General features: G+C 37.2%; 1 protein-coding gene across 13 annotated transcripts in view; it reads left to right on the top strand.

Annotated features, from left to right (window-relative positions):
- Positions 1 to 19,740, top strand: part of ATXN1 (ataxin 1) — a 472,419-nt gene that overhangs the window by 192,277 nt on the left and 260,402 nt on the right. For all 13 annotated transcript variants that reach the window (XM_044426652.1, XM_044426654.1, XM_044426653.1 and 10 more), the window contains one exon: positions 13,330 to 13,416. The gene's annotated coding sequence lies outside the window, so the exon portion shown is untranslated. The remainder of the gene's footprint in view (positions 1 to 13,329; positions 13,417 to 19,740) is intronic.

The raw sequence follows: 19,740 nt of genomic DNA, 5'->3' as shown, positions 1-19,740 counted from the left end.
CGTGGTCCTGGTGACAGACACCATACAATCTATGAATGTAATATAATCACAGTTTACTTTAGACTGCATATCATGGTGGGATCCTATTTGTTACATATTAATGGTCATATAAACATACATGCAACACAAACACTGTGAGAGAGAACAAGAAGTTTTGTAGTTTTTATGCTACAGATTTCTGAAGATACTTTTTATGATGCTGGTTTCTGAACTTACTTTAAAAACAGAGCAATTTATACTTGCTTATTGTGTGGAATATTGAACTATGAAGCCTTACTTTAATTTTCAGTTTAGCAAGAGAAGACAATTTTTGAGAAAAGTGTGCTTAATTGGATTTGGTATTTCATGTTAACTTTTAAAATAATAGTACTACACTAAAAACTGCAAAATGCCTGAAATAAAGAAGTTAATTTTATGTTAATGATCAAAGCATGATTTGGGAAGTAATTATTACCATATTTATTTTTAATATAAACCATGTTCTGGCTTTATAAGTCCATAGTTGTATGATTGCTTGGATTTTTAAACTGGCATATTACCCAATAAGCCTTCCTGAGTGGAGCAGGAGTCCTGAACTTGAACCTGAGTCACTTGTGCAGAATTGCTGTTCAATTATTCTTGTTTGCCTTCAGTTTCCCTACAGTAAGGTGAGAAAGAGAGAGAACTAGAGGAAGGCAGGTAAAGAGTACAAAGAACTTTAAATTGCACATTAAAGGAACAAGGATATATCAGACTTTTTGAAAAGTTGCAGAGAGTTCCTACAAATGATAGAATGTAATGGGTGAAGGTTCTTCCCTGGTCTGTTTTGCCTTTCATTTTTGACAGCACTTCAGTTGTAGTTGGTTTCACTTCTCTTCTGTAGCATCAGTTACCTCAGGGGAAAAAGAGAGTGAGAAGAAATATTTCCCACCAGGAAACTTGGCTTTCGGGAATCAAATGGATTTAATGCTGGAAGATGCTTTTATGTTTTTTTTTTAAATTCAGTTAGCTTCAATATTGATGGAGTCTCTTTTAAAAGTGTTCTTTTAATCAGCAAACAGGTGCTTAGTGACTCTTCAAAGTAACAAAAATAGAGAACTGTTTTTGAAGATGGCATCTTACAGAAATTCTTATATTTTCATGTACATGTGCTTAGCAAAATATTTTATATTTAAATAGCACACTCCTTTCCCCACTTTTTGTATTTATCCCAGTGACCATTTAATTTAATTTAATTTAATTTAATTTAAACATTTCTGTGCCATCTTTTGCAACAAGCCTCAGGACAGCTTACAGAATATGTGGCTATATTCAGTAGTTTCTATCTCAGGATTATGAATGTGTTTGAAAGTTTAGTGTCTCACTTTGTAGAACTGGAAGGGACATTGTGGGATCATTCAACTCCCAGTAGGTATATCCTTGTCAACGATTGTGGCTTGGATCCTAAGATAAGTTGCAGAGAGGTTAAAAACATAAGAATAACCATACTGGATGAGACCAACAGTCCATCTAGTCCAGCATTTTGTTCACACAGTGGCCAACAGGTGCTCACAGGATCTCCCAAGCAGGACATGAATGAAACAACATCTTGTTTCCTAGCCACTGAAACATTCCTTTTATGAACTTGGTTAATTTATCTTACTATCAGTGCCCCTATGTTAAGCAAAATGGCCTCAAATTTTCATAAGTTCATTGAGTGAATCTACTTCAGCTAGGCTAGGGATGGGCAACTTGAGCCTCTCTAGCTATTTTGGCCTACAACTCTTATCAGCCTTAGCTACATAAGCAGTGATGAGGACTGATGGAAGTTGTAAGACAAACCATCTAGAGGGCCACAAGTTACTTATTCCTGAATTAACCCTACATTCAATCAAGCCTGAATTACACCTTTGAGCCACTAAAATTGAAGGGCTTATATAATCATGATCAGCATTGGCTTCATTGGCTAGGGCTGATGAGATCTGTAAACTGAAACATCTGAAAGATTACAAGTTTCTCACCCTAAGTTATATATGCTGGCCAACAGATAAATATGTTATTGCTCCCTATCTGGAGTTGCACTGAACTACTCTTGAGAACGATGTACAACAAAAGACTCTTACTGAAGTAGTAAATGTTTATTTTGGTGGCCGTCACTGATCAGATCAAAAGGAAGGGCCTAAAGAAAACACAGAAGGCTGTAGTGTGCTTACGGATAAAAATGAAACACTTCAATTGATGGAGCATGTACCATATCCATAAGTAACAACTTCCAGTTCTGTACAACTCTTGCAGTTGCAAAACTCTTCTAATAATACCTCTGAAGTTTTCGGTTGCATTTTGACTTGTATTGTCTTGTCCTTAGGAGAATCAACTGTTTTGACTTACAACTTTTAACGTTTCCTGATGAGGTGTTTTTTTTGTACCACCCCCCTTCAGTCACAGCATTTTATAGGACTGACTTGATGATACTGTTTCCATTCTTAATCCTCTTGTGTTTTTCCACCACTTCTTCTGGCTTTTTCGTCACCACAGAAAATCTGTTAAGAAAACACAAGCAAACCAACAAAGTCGTCTTATTGACAGTATTAGAATCCTTCCATCTGGAAGTCTTACCAAATTTTAAGACCAATTCTTCATGTATTTGAAGACTTAGCAGTTCCAGTTTTCACTTTGCTTCCAGGTGTGCACATCTGAGTTATTCAGGTACTCATCCTATTTTTGCTGTTGCTATTCTTGCCTTTCTGGAGGCTTCCAACCTCACACCACATTCGTCATGCCTGTCTTGAAGTGAGTTAATAGGAACAGGACACAGTTCTCTATCAGACGTTTTGGTAAGAGTGAGTAAAATAGGAGGTGCAAAGTGTGGCATCATAGTACTTTACTGTGCTTTCCAAGCTGTAAAATAAAATGGAGTTCAGCCAGGTACATTTGCAACTTATGGTGCAACTGTATGTGACATGAAAATGCATGGCATGAACCCCTAGCAGTTTGCTTCCTTACTGGAAAGCAGCCTCCAGGCAAGGTGACATTGTAGAGTAATAGTCTAAGTTGCATTCAAACCTTTTTCCATTAGTTGCCATCTGCTGCAACACCAAATAGCGACTTTTCTTAGCCAGAACATTTCAGTTGTATGTCTAACATTGCAAATGCAGATCTAAAACAACGCTACTGAACAGACAACTGAAGTAAAAAGCAAAGAGGACAGAAAATTTCACTTCCCCATACTTTCCTGCTCTGAATTGCTCCTGGACCATTAGAATTCTATACGAAGAGGTACTTGTTCCTGTAGTTTACCCTCCATAGCTTGATCAGGAACAGCCCTAGTTTTTTAAAACAGCCAAATAGGAAAAGAGCAAATTATACAGCCGTGTCCCTTATTTCTCTGTGTATGTGAGGCCCCACTTGAGAGTATAACATCTTAAATAACATATTTTAAAAATTCTCTTTCTAAACCCCCACCACTGATATTTTTGGACAACTTCTATTCTTTTTTGGTGTAGATATAAACTCTCTTTCATGCTTCTGGTTGCATTTGAATGAGTACTTGCATCTGTAGTCTTGCAAGTACAAACCATGTATTTTGCAATGTATGGAGGCTAGCAGATTGTGTAGTTGAACAGAAAATAGAGGCAAGTGAGACACAGGGCTCAATCCTCTATAGCTATCCTTTGTGTATAGCCTCCTGACCATTTAGTATTATTTGCAATTTGCAGGATAATCTAGGATAGTATTTTGGATGCAGAACTTCACACTGCCAAGTGTGATTCCTATGAAAATGGAAGGATACCTCTGTAATTTAGATATTAATACTGATTCCAAAACCTTTTCATGTGAACTCACTCATGAACTGTCCCTGAAAGACAGATGTAACATGAGAAGCGACTTTCAGTGGCAATGTTTTTACTTTGAGCTGTCAGCAAATAGTACCTTAGATTAAGTAAATTGAAGAGATTAAACTTCTGCTTTAAGAGAGAGCTAGGGAGAAATTATTTCTTTAAAAGAAATGTAATTACATAGTTCATTTATGCCTTTCTGTTCCTTCATACACAATTTATGCAACTGTATTTTATGCTTGCACAAATGTTGCTCAGATTTGTAGGAAGGGGTATGTGCTGAGCTATACAGTGCTAGTATGTATTACTATTAAGACACCCACTCATAATAAGAAATTAGAGCTCTGATGAAGTGCAAGCACTTATCTTCAAACTGCAGTCCTTTAACTGCTTACCTGAAAAAAGGGCTTGTTGATCTTGATGAGACTTACCTCTTAGTAGATATGAATATGTTTGTGCTATTAAAGGGCTACACAGACAATCATGCCTGGCAGGCATAGCAAAATATTAACACTGGTAAAAACAAAACAAAACTGCAACAACTTTTATGCAAAATATATAATGATGTGATGATTCAAGGCAGATTAAAGTAGCTATTGTATTTAGTGTTTGTATATGAAACAACTATGTCAAACTATATAACTTCAACTGATAGATCAGTATGAATAGCCCCCCATAAAAAGAATAATTAGAGTGATTGTTCCAGGAAATAAAACATTAATGTTATAAAGTCACATACAAAAGAGACCGAAAATGCTTGTTACATAGGTGTTTTAAGTGCTGTTTTCTTTCAGTCAGGGTGTTGAAATTGCAAGTCAGTAATAATATTAATGCTTCACTTAAAATTGCTACAAATGCCTCAGACATTACAGGAAATGTGTTTTCACATACTTGACATTTAAATATTAATAGTGATACCAAACCTTTTTGACCTCACTGAAATGCCAGAACAAGATTTTTGATTAGGTGAAATATAAAATAATTCTAGTAGCACTGTATAAAAAATGGTGCCATATTTTTGATCTCTTGCTCACTTGGACAAACTATAAAATCATAAGGTATGAGTGAATCTAGAAGTTTCTTCTTCATTGACATCTGTACCTTTTAAAACATAAACATGGATCTGTACCTTTTACAACATAATTGCAAATTTTGAAGTGAATGCTCTTTTGTGGAGGATGGATTTGATTTGCTGCTGATCTTTAATTTGCCACAAAGAACTTTAAAACCTTTGAATATATTTTGCAGTAGGTCCATAGATGAGTGAAATGCTTCCTTCTAAACCTAAAGGATTTGCTCCTATTTCCCTTTCTTTTTTGACTGGGGAACTACTTTGTTGAAGTAAGGAAGAGGTGACAACTATGTATCCTGTTTATTCCTCCCTTTACATAATTGTAAACCATAGTAAATCATATTGTGTCACAATCCTTTGCATGTTTAAACAGAAAGAAGTCTTGCAATTCCCACCATGTTCCAGCCAGTGTGGACTTTTTTTCCTGTACAAACATATGCAAGATTGTAGAATTACTGAAAGCACAATCCTGTCCCCCTGGACACTGAGAGTAGCAGAGTGGGCAGCTGTGGGAGATCCACTCTATGACTGCCATTGAACGTGCTAGGTTAAAAAAAATTAAAATGTAATAAATAGCCAGTTTGCTGCAGAAATTCAGTAGCAAACCACTCTGTATCAATCAGTAGTACCAGAGAGGTTACATTTAGCTTGTTTGCTTGATACTTTAAGTGCTCTACAGTGCTCTACACTACATTTATCATGCAGACTGCTAAATTTGACCTTCTTAGTGATCTGTAGCCACTATGAAATGCCATTTGTTTTGTAAAAAGTTAAAAGTTTTTGTTTGTGTAAAAAGTTAAAGAAAACTCAGGCAGAAGAGGCTGCAGTAAAATATACTATTCAGAGAAGCATTACTCTTATATTCCAGTTCTCAAAAAGTTTTGAATGTATCATGGTATGTTATCCATATTTGAATTGAATTGAATATGCTACAGCTTTCAGTATGGGCTAGAACTCCGTTTTTCATTGAAGCAAAGATCCTGTCCTGGCAAGAAGTCTCTATCCAGGCCATAACATATAATAAGGTAGCCTATGAATCATATTCTCCCTTCTTTCAAGCAGCTGTCTTCTAAAAACAAAGTCAAGCAAGAAAGCTATAGTTCCTGTCATTGCTGGGATGTTAGGGGAATAAAACTGGCAAATGTTTTTAATCTGCACTAGAATACTATACATACATTATGGACATGGCATGATTTCCTCCTGTATGTAATAAAGCAGTTTAAGACTGAGACAAATACTGTAATAGCAATGAAGAGATCTGAACTATTGTGGCTTGGGAAATATTTTCCCTGTGGCTCATCTTTTTGTTGTTTGTTTTACTGCAACTCCCATAAACCCAGATTATTGGCCAGACTGTCTTGGACTGATAGACACTGTAGTCTAGGTGCCAAGTTGCTTACCCTAGAGTATACTTGTTCCTACTAGCATGTTTGTTCTAAAGCGCAAAAGGAAAATGCTATTGGTGCCTGTTGCACTGTGTCTCACTTTTCTTAAGCCTGTTCCAGACATGATTGGCATTATTTCCTTCAAAATGCAAGTATATCCCTAGCTCAGATTATGTTGTTTGTGCCATTACACCATTTCACTTTGCAAAAGATGCTTGCTGTGTATTTTCATATAAAAATATGTGAACCCTTATTCAGTATGCATTTCTTAAACTTCTGGCCCTATGGATATGTGGGCATTTAACTTCCATCAGCCCTAGATAGCCTATTCATGGGTGAGGAATCCTGGGAGTTGTTGGCTATATCAACTGGAGGCCACATGTTGTCCATCCAGTTCTATATGAAATTGCTCTGAGTAGTTATTTAGAGTTTTGGCCTTTATTGTCATCAATATGCAGATAGCACACAGCTGTTTTTTGTTTGTTTTTTTCTAACTAAGAGTCTAAGGGAGGTTGTAAAACACTTAAAAAGCTGTCTGGATGCAGTGTGGGGATGGATAATGGAGTATGATCTGAAATTTAATCTGGGAAAGACTGAAGTCCTTTACAGTCTCTAGTCAGTCACCTTGCACTGCCTGGGGCCAAAACAGTTGTCATCCATTGTATAAATAACATCTTGGTTTCTTCACTGTGCCCTAGCTTACCACAAAGAATCCTTGAGAAGTATGCTCTCAGGGAGGAGGCAGAAATCCTGTTTTCCTTTATATGCTGTGCCAGTCTCATGCCCAAACGGTTAACTAGTAGGCTTTTAGCTAGTTGTGGATTTCTTGGCTCTCTCCTGCAATTAATGCAAACAGGGTTAATACAGTTACTGTTAGTGAACTTTCAGAAATTTCAGTTGTAATTGATTTATTGGCTTGTTTGATTGTGTTTGAATTGATTGCTCAGATTTGAAAAGAATATTGGGTTAACTTTTGCTTCTTAAAACAGAAGAACCTTGCTCTTAGCATGGTTCCCTCCTTTATAGCACTGTGTCAGATACTGTTGCTGCAACTTGAGTATGAATATCCTTTCTTTTAGCAAAGTGTATTGGGCGGCACAAATGGTATCATTTCACAAATGTTTATGCTTCTTGGTCAATTACATCATTGTTCATATTTATGAACATTAAATTCCTGGGGCAGTTCTGTTTCGACCACTTATAGAAATGCTGTGACAAAATTTTTATGGGTCAAAATATCTTAAGGAGTAGGTATAAATTGCTACTATAGATGTAATAGTGTAGAACTGATAATCTAAGTAGTTAGCATTTATAGGGTTAATTATCATAGTTAATGCTTCTGTGACTGCAATGCACTAACGATTTCTTAGTCATAATGTACATAGCTTTTGGTTTGTATTAAATTATTTGTAGACTTTTACATTTAAAAACCAGAAGCATTATAATTTCTAGTACTTCATGGTTGAGTTAATATTATAGCAATTGATTTGGAGATTTTGAATGATGAATAATCCAGTGAATAGGCAGATTGTCCCCATAGCTAATTACTTTTGGTGTAGAGTGGTTCATACCCTCTCAGGAAAATCATACCCTATTAAACACTTTAGACACTAAGACAGTAAGAAAAAACTAACATTAGTCTCATTAGGGGTCATTTTTTATCCCAGACAAATAGAGTGTCTCTCAACATCAGTGCTGCATATCAAAGGCCTTTATGCTGGTTGAAATTTTCAGTTTCAGTCAATGTATGAATGGCTTTCAGCTGTCAGCAAGCACAGGCAATTTAAGGATCACTCTTACCTGTGAATAATCAAAACCAAAAAATCTTCATAACATTGTTTGACCCATTTGCCTTTTCTCTGCATAACAATAGTTTGGCCTACTAACTTTAAAAAATATCATAACTTTCTATCAAAGACAAACTATTTCTCCATTTCCATTGAACATCAATGGAGAACTATTTCCCTTTGCTTGTGAGTTTAGCTAAGAAGCTTCACTTTAAAATGAGATCAAGATGATCTGTATTATCTTTTTGGGGCTTTTTGTGAATAGGATGGCATATAAATATTTTAAATAAATAAAAATATTAAACTGTCTTTTTTTTTGTTTAGGGCCTATTGTTTGGAGTATAAAAAGTACCTCATACCATTATTTTATGAAGATTCCAGGGAAGTTTAGTTTTGGGGTGTGTGTATTAAAAAAGTAAAAGGCAGGAAGCTGAAATTTGGGGATGTTTTAGACTAGCCACTTTGTTGCAGAAGGGTGAGTTGGTTGAACAGCTTATGTGTACATTACAATACAAAATGTGAGCTAGGAGGATGGCAGTTACTCTACACTGTGAAATGAGGGCTATGGAAAGTCTATCTCCATCATTCTATTATAGTTCCTGCTAGTTAAGGATAGTGAACTATATATATTGGACTACAAAACCATAAGTGTGGCCACTCATAAATAAGAATTATAGCAATTGTCTTCCAAAACATCTTAAGGACAGCCAGGCTGTGTACCCTTGAACCAGTAGGCAGGGTACTTAACAACTTAAGAAAGTGACAGATGGATAGTTGTAATGAGTGAAAATGTATGTGGAGAAGCCATGAGACTATTTAGTTTTTAGGTCACTGACACAGGTTGTTATGATGCTTCTAAAACAAAATGTTTAAAATTTTGAATTATTGTTTTAGCAAGCATGTATAACTTATAGCATGTATAATTTTATGCATGTATAACACTCATGTTCTTCAAAAGACAACAGTATCTGTGCAGTTTTCTGTGCAAATATTAATGTGCATGCTGCAGATCTTTTCCATATTTGTGTGTGCAGGTGTATGTACACACACCCACATACTCAATGTAATCCTTTTTGCAAAACTATGGTATTTTACCAGCATTTGCTTTCCCCATCAGTGTCTATTTTTAAAACCTACTATTCAAGCTTGCAGTTTAGAAGGCTTTCATCTTCCCTGCCTTTTTCCTCCTCCTTCAAAAGATTTCCATGCCAAGTATGTTTTAATGTTCAGGCCTGTTGGCCTACACAATGAGATAAAGTAAAGAATATGGATTTAATAGGTTTTGCTTTTTGAAAAATTTTGGGAGGAAAATGTGTAGTGCTAGAAGGAGAAAATTACCACCACTTGTAATACTGCTTGGTTGGTACTGTATTTTATATTTTGACAGAATATATATTAAGAACTTTTTCAGTGGCTATATTATGACACACAAAGTTTTTGCACATCATGATGAAATTTCTACATTAAAATTGTGTAATCCTAGGGCCAGGCTAAGTAACTTCTGGTGAATGAAAGTGTAAGATAATGCTATAAATGGTATTAAAAATAGTGACTGTCTTGTTAGTTACAGGGTCCTTGTTCTCATTCATAGCAAAGTAGTATACTTTTTCTTAACACACGGTATGCATTGAGGTCAAAATTGGTGCAAAACAGGAGTGGTTAAAAGTTAGCCAAGCTGCATGAATGTTAACGGAACTGAACTAATATTGAAACTATTGTGGGAGTAGAATTGGTGGTGGCTGAGATAGCTTGAGACAAGAAAATGTTTTATTGGACTTTCAGTTTACAAATGTGTCTTGCATTTGTTAATGAAAATTACTGAAATATGATACTTAGGTATGCTGTAGTGTAATACTCTATAATATTTTGTAGAGTATCAACAAAATATGTTGATACTCTAATGATATAATGTAGTCATTTTGTGTAATTATGTTTCTATTTAGTAATTGAACCTTGCATTTTATTATACAGTCAGATATCATACCTTGCAAAGTCATGTGTGCATTATGCTACCAGTGCTCGCTCGCTCGCTCTCTCTTATCTGTCTGGTGTATTTATCTACCACCCCATAACCCATGGGCTCATGGGTGGCTGACAGTTACTAAAATTATAAATATAATTGATATAATTGATAGAATACTAATAAAAGCATTATAAACAATGTACTCATAAAATACTATAAAACGAGCAATATGACAACCAAGAACTAAAGGACAAGCAAGCACAACAGCAGTTTATAAACCGTATTTAAAATTGGCTCAGCAATAAGACACATAGACTTAACCATAAAGTATTTAGATACTAAAAAGGTTTTCACCTGCCAAGAATGGTGCCAGCTGCACCTCTCTGGAATTATGTTCTAGAGATGGGGTGCCACTGCTGACTAGTTGCTATCCCCTTGCTTGTGGGGGTTGCCCCTGAGAAGGATCTCAACAGATGATCTTAAGGGTTGGGTAGGAACATATGAAACAAGGCATTCGTTCAGATAACCTGGCTCCAAGCCAGAATTTTCTGTGGCTTTCCCACTTCCAGCATACTTACTGTTCAATTCTTTTCAAATTGAAGTCACACACAATCTCTGTAAAACAACAATCCTTCTTCCCAACTCTTCCTTCTTTTTAAAAGTTCTAGAGATGAATCTGGAACACTAATATTCAAGCAGTTTTTGAGGAAGTTAATTATCACATTGTGCATCTTTGCATGCTTGGAAAGAAACTGATGATATTCAATTGAAACTATATACTGCTGTTTTCTCATGACTTTTCCAAGATACACGCAGTCACAGTTTGTCACATTTGGCCTCCTGTGGTTGTGTAAATGCACTGTAAACTCCAGGAAAAAAAAATTGTGCTTCATCCTGGACACCATCATTGTTTCACGCATCAAAAAATGACTGCAGTATTAGGGATTTCAAGGGCTTGTTGTATATAAAAGCACTTCCACTGCTCTCACAAATGAAATGGATTCTCTAGTGTGACTGTTTGTGTCATGAGTTAGAACAGGGGCATGCTGAGAGGTCTTTCATGGTTCTTCAGTAGCTCTGAAATGCTCTTCATCTCAGAGTTGCATGTCTTCTAGGATTGCTATTAGACTTTTTACTTCTTTAAGGTATTAATGATTGGGGACAAGTAAGGTCATCTTAACAGTATATTCAAAATATATAAAGCTGAACAATATTAAAATACTTTCAGACTTGGATGGCATTTGTTTTTTCTATTTTGGTTTTTTTTAAGTCTATTGTCTGCCTGCGGACCCAGTGCTGTGTGCAGAGCTAGCTCTTCTGGCAGCAACCTGAAATGAGTAGAAATGCTCATTTCTGGATTAGGGCAGGTCAGCAGAGCTTGCAGAGGAAAGCAAACCTAACCTGTCCTGATCAGGAAATAAGCATATCCACTTATTTCCATGGGTGCTTCTAGAACCACCCTGTCCCTATAGCATGCAAAGTGGTCTCTGTTTGTATGGCTGATGAAACCAGGAGCAGAGCAACAGTATTGAATACTGCCCAGTAAGATTTGGTTCTAAGTGTAAAAATGTGAAATGAAATAATGTTTACAATTACAGGTAAACGTGCAAAAAGAAAATGCTTTCAGGCATAATGGTGATTTTTCTCTGTGCATGCCTGTGTATGAAAGAGAGAGAAGTAACCCCCCCCACACACACACATACCACACACACATTTTCTAAAGTTGCAAACTGAACCATATGACAATAACTTATATATAAATACAGTGAATTTAAAAGAGCTGTAAATCTGTTCTTTCATAATAGACAGCAACTTGTTTACTAGTTTTGAAAAAGTATGCACATCGAATTAATCTGTGGTATTTGGGCCAGAGTGTACCCGCATTATGCAAAGAGAAGATTAAGAGTACTCAGTATAAAGCTATGATCCACTTTACTCTTGATTTTCAGACACAATCAACCAAATCAACCAAGAACAAAACTAGTGAAGAGGTTATGTTCTTCAAGTTCATTTGCATCTTTATAAGGGGAAAGTCTGCCAGAATAGTAAATCTCACAGCACCTAGTGCATTATATCTTCTGTGTCTTGGCACAAATCAAAAGATTATGGCTGGAGAAAAAAAGAGTTAGGGAAGCAAATGTGCATCAGCTCAGTGATAAACTCCTCCAGTGATTAACTTTTCAGCTAGACCTGTTCTGGTCATCTCAGCAGATGTATTCAGCTCCTTGACTAACCTCTTCCTCAAGGCCTTTAAAGCAGAAGGACCAGAGATATGCAAATGGTTTGAAATGATAGCAGCAGGGAAGTAATCTCAACTAATTTTCTTGGGTACAAGGAGAAAGGCAATAGATGGTTGGTGGTCTTTCTCATCTCTCCAAGGAAACTGACAGGATCGGAAGAAGAATTAATAATAGTGCTTCACATGAATTTCCAGGTTCAGTGCAGGAGAATGGGACATGAGCATAAAATTAATGGCAGATATCTCTCCTGGCTCCTCTTTCTGTCTCACTGATATTAAGACCAGAAAGGAAGGAAGCTAATCAAGCATGGCAGACTGTGAGGGGAGAGAAATTAGTGTGCAAGGGTCAGAACACTGATATGTGAGTAAGTAAATGGATAAGCGCAGAAAGAGCCTCAGAATGGTGATCCTCAAAGAATTTATGCCCTGATATAATGTGTCCAGTATGTTTCAGTATATCATGCCTTTATCCCTGAGAAATAGCAAACACTATATTAAAAGCAATGAACATTAAAATGTAAATACATTCTACATATTACATAAAATATAAGCAGCCTTTGTATAGTGGAGAGCAAAGCCTGTTTTAGCCAAAGGCCTGAATTCCAGTTCAGAGAAACAATTACGGACCACATTCCAGTGGAAGGTACACCCTGAAAGCAAGGAGAATAGAATAAAAGGCAAAAAGAGGAAGGTGCAAGAACTCAAACCCCTGACCTCTACCAGCACTTTGTAACTTAAAGTTCTATCTACAAGTATCAAAGCTTCAGGAAAATCATTTCAGCCTTTGTGAATGGGAAACAAACTACATAAAAGCCCCCTCCAAAACAAACACAAACAACCCCCCCTCCATAGAATCTTGGAGGACCAGCATTGTCTCCTGAGATTCTGTACCCATGGTGAATAGCAGCTGCAGTCTAAGATCAGTGAGAAGAGTTGGTATTTGATTTGGAATACAATGGAGGGGGGGGGGGAATGATCAGTCCCTGATTTTTTCTTTTATTGAGTGGTTGAACTTCATATACACATGCACACATGTCTATATTATATAATTTTCTCTGTTTCATAAAGATGTATTTTATTTCATTGCAGAAAACTATAGCAAGGTGGTTGGATATTTCAAGACTCAGAGGATTTTTACATCAAAGAAAAATAAGAAAAGGCTTTTATATTTATTCAGTAAGTACAACTTTCCATTTAAACTTTCCTGTTTTCATTTCTATGTACTATTAATGCCCAATTGAATTTGACATGACAGTAAGAAGGAGCAAAATGTTTGCATCTGAATTTTGAGAATTTGGAAATCATTAGTCCCAGATTATTGTAAGCAGACCAGTTTTAGTAAAATTTAGAGTTCAGGATGCCGCTGACTCAAGAAAGGTACCTTTTAGTTGTGGCAACTCACGTTTGGAAGTTTTTTTTTCAAAGATGCTTGCATTGGCTTCAGTATCTATGCTGAGGCCACCTTGTCACCAGCCTCTCAGGGCAAGTTGGGATAGTCCCCATGCTAGGAAACAACGTGTCATGGGCCAAGTATACCTTGAGGTTCTTGAGGGTTTAGTGTTTTCATCAGGTTAGAATGAGGTAGGTCAGGATGTATAGAATTCCTCTTTAACTTCCTTGTTATGATCAGATCAATTCCTGATGTAGGAATTTAGGTTTACTGCAGTTTCTTCTCTCAATGGAGAAAGTCTAGTTCGAATGGTCTGCCCACAGTGTCTTGTTTGGAAAGAGTTTTGACTTCTGTTGATGCCCTGGTCACTCTTTGGGATGTGGAGATGATTCAAGTAGCTAGCAGGATTGACTCTTACTGTTGTCTTACAGGATAGGGGTTGGTTTGAGTCCTTGGTTCATAATGGAGCCTACAGCTATGGGGCTGGTGGGCTGACAAGAACGCAGGTGAAAAACAATGTGAAACCTGCTCTATATATCTGACCTCATTTTAGAGCATAATTGGGCAATTTGTAGACCTCTGTGTGTTCTGGCATACAGCTCTCACCTTCCCTAGCTGGCATAGCCAGTTATAGGGGATAATAGGAGTTGCAGGCCAAAATTTCTGTCTTCATAAGAAAGCTTTAACATAAACAAAAGGAACAATGTTGTTACCCTTTTGTGCCAGAAAAAAGCATTGTGGAAACTTGCCCTTAGTGGAAGGATGAGGATTATATTTGGGTTATTCTATGTTATTTTTGTTTTGTTAAGTCAAAAGAGAGTTGTTTATTTGGAGATGAACTTTAGTATTTAAGCACAATAGCCAAAAGGCTGCAGATTTTCAAGGGCTTGTTTGTATATGTGTTGTTTTGAACCAGTGATGACCACAACTGAGAAAAGGTGGTGTTGTCTGTTGCATTGTTGCTTCATATATACGTTGTTTTCCTACTCAGAGATAAGCTATATGTAGGAAAAGATGCACTTGTTGTCACATAAGGATTACTGTGTAAGTGTATTTTACTATATCACAACAGGCTGGAAAGCCTTCTGGCTGAAACCTATGCATGTGATTTTTTTTAATGACAAGGAACAGTTTTAATCCTTCAGTTGCTTCAAATGTTATGTCATGTTTCAATTTGAACCTGTACTTTCTTATTTTCTAGTATACCTAAGGCAAGGCAGCATGTTCAGCCAAATTTATTTGTATAGGACATAAATCACTCATTTCATGGTAGTGATGTTATTTGTAAGTTAATATATTGCTTACAACACAAGCATATTTGTGACTTGTGTTCTGAATATTTTTGAGCTTACAGAGAATTTGATTTTTCCTGGTCAAAGTTCATTAAATTTTTTGGCCTATATTTTAATTTAATTTTGATGCAGAAGTCAGTAGTGTCTTCACATTTATTGACAAGAATTTTTTGCCTACTGTTGTTTACCATAGATTTTATTGATCCCGTAAAAATTAGGACATAAATCACTATCTCTTTACTTATCTGCTGTATGCAGATAACACTACCCTGTGGGATTTTTCCATTATGGAAACACTGATGAGGCAAAATGTCTGGTAGAAATGTGGTAATGAAGCCTTAGTACAGAGTAATGTTCTGTGTTTTCTAGAAAATACAGCCTGAGCTTGATTTTTCTTTCTTTATGTACTTGTTATATAGACTTAGAAGTGGGGTTTGTGGCAACCTCAGTTGGGGAACACTGCTCTTGATCCATTATTTCTAGGCTTTTATGTGACTTTTCCTCTTCCTCCTTTACATAGAACTTCAGATTAGTAACAGTGAGGATACTACATTAGTACCAAGGAAAGTAGCAAGCGAGCAGTACTTCCATCTTTCTTTGATTCTCCCTACACAAGTAGTTTCTGCCAAGTGAACATAGTTAATTCAGTTGTCAACTCTCATAGGTCACAGAGGAGAGAAGATTTTTCTGTTTTTTACTTTGCATACAAAGTTATCCAACCCAGAACTAACTTTCTTGGATGTGGAATTGTTACCTAGTGTTGTGTGTCTTAAACTTTCCAATAGGCCCAGTTCTATCTGCTTTCATCCACCTGTCCTTTCCTCCCTTCTTGTTTGTCTTCTGCAGATGAATTTGCTGAGATCCTTGCAAATAGTTGTGGAAGGAGAACAGTACGAACAATGCTGTAAACTGGCACGATAGGGCAAGGAATAGTATCTCGTACCTCTTGTTAAAACCACGTACAGGAAAATAGGAAGAGTAGCTGCTTTGTCCTCATGAATTTTCTTCCCAAATCAGTCTAAGAGGATAGAGTTGTCTCATTCCCACAAACCAATTTTCTAACAAGATCATTCTACCCGCCCAATTCCCATAAGGAAGCTCTGCCATCTGCTTCCAGATCTTCCTTCCCAAAACTTTGTTCTAGCCTAATATGCAGTTTGGGAATCTAAGATCAAGTTCATTTCTTTGTAGGAATTTATTATCTCTACTGGGACTTGAGACAGTTGGCCAGAAGAGTGATTGCTGGCTGTTTGTCACTCTTTGCCATGTGATAGTTTCAAAAAGAAATGGCAAGTCAAAATGAAACTACAGAAAGGTGGTATTTTAAAGTCTAAATTTATCTGATAACTGGAAGAAAATATGCCCAAGTATACAAATCAGAGAGCAATATGAGGGGACCGAAAATGAAGTGGGAGAAGGCAAATTTTCTGTTTCCATACTCTGAATAATTTTTTCTTGCCACTATAGTTGGACACCTCCTGCTTCTGTTTTTATTTTTAAAATGTAAATGCATTTAACTCGCAGATGTATTACACAGCAGAACACAGGGAAATATAGAGAAAATTCTAGGGTAAAAGTTTAAGCAGTATTCTTCTGAGGATGAATTAAAAATATCAGAGTCAGGATCCAGGCATAATAGATCAATTGAAAGCAATGTGACTTAGTTATGGTTATATCATAGAACATTGATCTGATTGGATGGAAGTATTTTATTTATTTATAACATTTGTAGCTTGCCTTTTTTTTCTTTCCAAGAAACTCAAGACAGCTTACATAATTCTCCTCCTCTCAATTGTATCACAACAACCCTGTGAGGTAGGCTGGGCTGAGAATCTGTGACTGGACCAAAGACAGTGAGCTTCATGACCTAGTGGAGTCAGGAACACAGATTGCCTGAGTCCATTGCACTGCTGTAGTCTAATTATTTCAGGATTTGGTGCTAAGTACTGATACCATGGGCAAAAACTGTGTGCCTCTTTTGCCATTGTTACTCTTTCCTTCCATGAACAATGCCTGTGAAGGTACATAGATCTGTTTTTATCTCTATTTTGCATTTTTTTTTAGTGATACTTGATACTGGTGAAGTTCAGAGCAGTGCTAAATGTTCTGCCTGTACCTTGTGCATTGGTTGGAGTTCTCCCATTTGCACGTCATACTGCTCTAGGGAGCATCTAATATATTGGAGAACTACCTGCTGCTAATTCCTCTTGATTCCTGATGGCAGAAAACTGATACACAGATTCGATGTATAGCTGGACAGGAAGGAGAATCAGAAGAGCCCAATTTGTTAGGCTGGAGTATTGTACTCTTTGTGTGGTATATTTTGAAGCTAGATTACTCTTTGATCTTAATCATGTACACTTGGAAACAATATGAAACTATTTTAATGGAATTTAACTTCCTAGTAAGATTGTATTCTTAACCCCATAAAATTAGTAGAAGCAAACTGATCTAATTTAGTTCAACTAGTTTGTGAATTCAGCTCTATTTTCATAACAGAAATTTATTTATTTATTTATTTATTAAAACATTTTTATGCCGCCCCATTCGCCGAAGCCTCGGGGCGGCTTAATTAATGATACATGCTTAGCATAGTGTATTTACTATGAATAAAAAAGTACAATTTAGCAAAAACTTGTAATAAGTAGGACCACGCTCCTGCATAGGCATGCTTGCACAATGGCTCTTCCTATAGTGTGCCATGTGGCTGCAGTATGTGTGTGTGAAACAGCATCCGTAGAACAGGTAAAGCTAATTGTGTGTGTGTGTGTTTCAAACCTGATTCACACAGATAACCAAGTGATAGTGCTATTAAAACATGGTACTAGCTGCCCAATACTTGCAGCAGGGGAATGGGATGGGGTGGGCACTAAAGTTCCTTGAGACCAGAGGGGCTTAAGGATTTGTGCAGTTTACTTATTTTAAGTGGACCTAGTTGAAGAAATTTCTGCTGGATTTTATGCACAGATTTTTTAATCTTGTTTTGTTTTTAGCAAGCCTATAAAATAAGTTATGAACCCCAACAGTGTAACAATAAGGCTTTTATCCAGTGGAATAGGACTTCCCATTGTCTCCAGTGTGGAACTGCAGGTACAGCAGAAGGACAGGATGTGAATGACATATATCACCAGAAGTTTCTATTCCTCTGGCAGAAAGACACTGTTGGATCCAATGGTTTATGAGAGTAACAGCATCACTGTACTGTGTCAGTGGTGGCATCAGTAACAGACTTGTGCACAAAATAGTTTGTTTCTCTACTTGAATGTTTCAGAAGACTATTGCTATAAATGGATATAACAAACTGAACACAAACTTGAAATTAGGTACTCTTCAATTGCTAGATAAACAAAGAACACTCAAGAGAATTTAGAAATACATAGACCCATAGAGTTGGAGGAGACCTCAAAGGCTATTCACACCAGCCCCTGTTGATGCAGGGAATCCACTATTTTAGTGTCCCTGATATCTGGCCATCTAACTTCTGCTTAAAAACCTCTAATGAAAGTGAGCCCACCACTTACGAAGGAAGTGTATTCCACTGCTGGACAGCTCATACTGGCAGGAAGCTATTAATGTCTAATACAATTAAAAATAATATAAACTCCAACAGTGGACTAAAACTAATACAATATAATGAAACAGCAAGGCAGGCAGCAATATAATCTCTGTTCCTCCTCCTCATCACAGTCATAGAGACTGCAGATGCTGAAACACTATCTGGATTCAGTAATGGGCTTGATAAGAGCTAGTAAAGTGAAATTGAATCCCAAAAGTCAGAGATCTTCTGGGTAGGTGTTTCTCAATGTGTATGTAGCTTGTGTATGTTGTAACATGTTCAAAACACGGTTGTGATCTTCCTGAAACAGTAAGTGTGTAGCTTGAAGAAGTATGCCTGGGTCAAGCTTTGGCACTGGAGGGACTAAATTGCCAGCGTAGTTTGGTGTACCTTCTGCCAGCCATTCTTGTTGTTGTTAGTCGCAAAGTCGTGTCCGACCCAGCGCGACCCCATGGACAACCTTCCTCCAGGCCTTCCTGTCCTCCACCATCTCCCGGAGTTCACTCAAGCTCACACCAACTGCTTCAGTGACTCCATCCAGCCACCTCATTCTCTGCTGTCCCCTTCTTCTTTTGCCATCTATTGTTCCCAACATTAGGCTCTTCTCCAGGGAGTCCTTCCTTCTCATTAGATGGCCAAAGTATTTGAGTTTCATCTTCAGGATCTGGCCTTCTAAAGAGCAGTCAGGGTTGATCTCCTCTAGGACTGACCAGTTTGATTGTCTTGCTGTCCAAGGGACTTGCAGGAGTCTTCGCCAGCACCACAATTCAAAGGCCTCAATCCTTTTGCGCTCAGCTTTCCTTATGGTCCAGCTTTCACAGCCATACATTGCAACTGGGAAAACCATAGCCTTGGCTATACACACTTTTGTTGGCAGGGTGATGTCTCTGCTTTTTAGTATGCTGTCTAGATTTGCCATAGCTTTCCTCCCCAGGAGCAAGCGTCTTTTAATTTCTTAGCTGCAGTCCCCGTCTGCAGTGATCTTGGAGCCCAGGAAAATAAAATCTGTCACTACCTCCATTTCTTCCCCATCTATTTGCCAGGAAGTGAGAGAACCAGATGCCATGATCTTAGATTTCTTGATGTTGAGTTTCAAGCCAACTTTTGCGCTCTCCTCCTTCACCTACATCAAGAGGCTCTTTAGTTCCTCTTCACTTTCTGCCATGAGAGTGGTATCATCTGCATATCTGAGGTTGTTGATATTTCTCCCAGCATTCTTAATTCCAAGTGGTGATTCATCTAGCCCCGCCTTTCTCATGATG

Source organism: Varanus komodoensis, unplaced genomic scaffold, assembly GCF_004798865.1.
Source record: "Varanus komodoensis strain SLA01 unplaced genomic scaffold, ASM479886v1 scaffold17, whole genome shotgun sequence".
Taxonomy (NCBI): Eukaryota; Metazoa; Chordata; class Lepidosauria; order Squamata; family Varanidae; genus Varanus; species Varanus komodoensis.
This window is presented reverse-complemented; position numbering and strand designations above follow the sequence as displayed.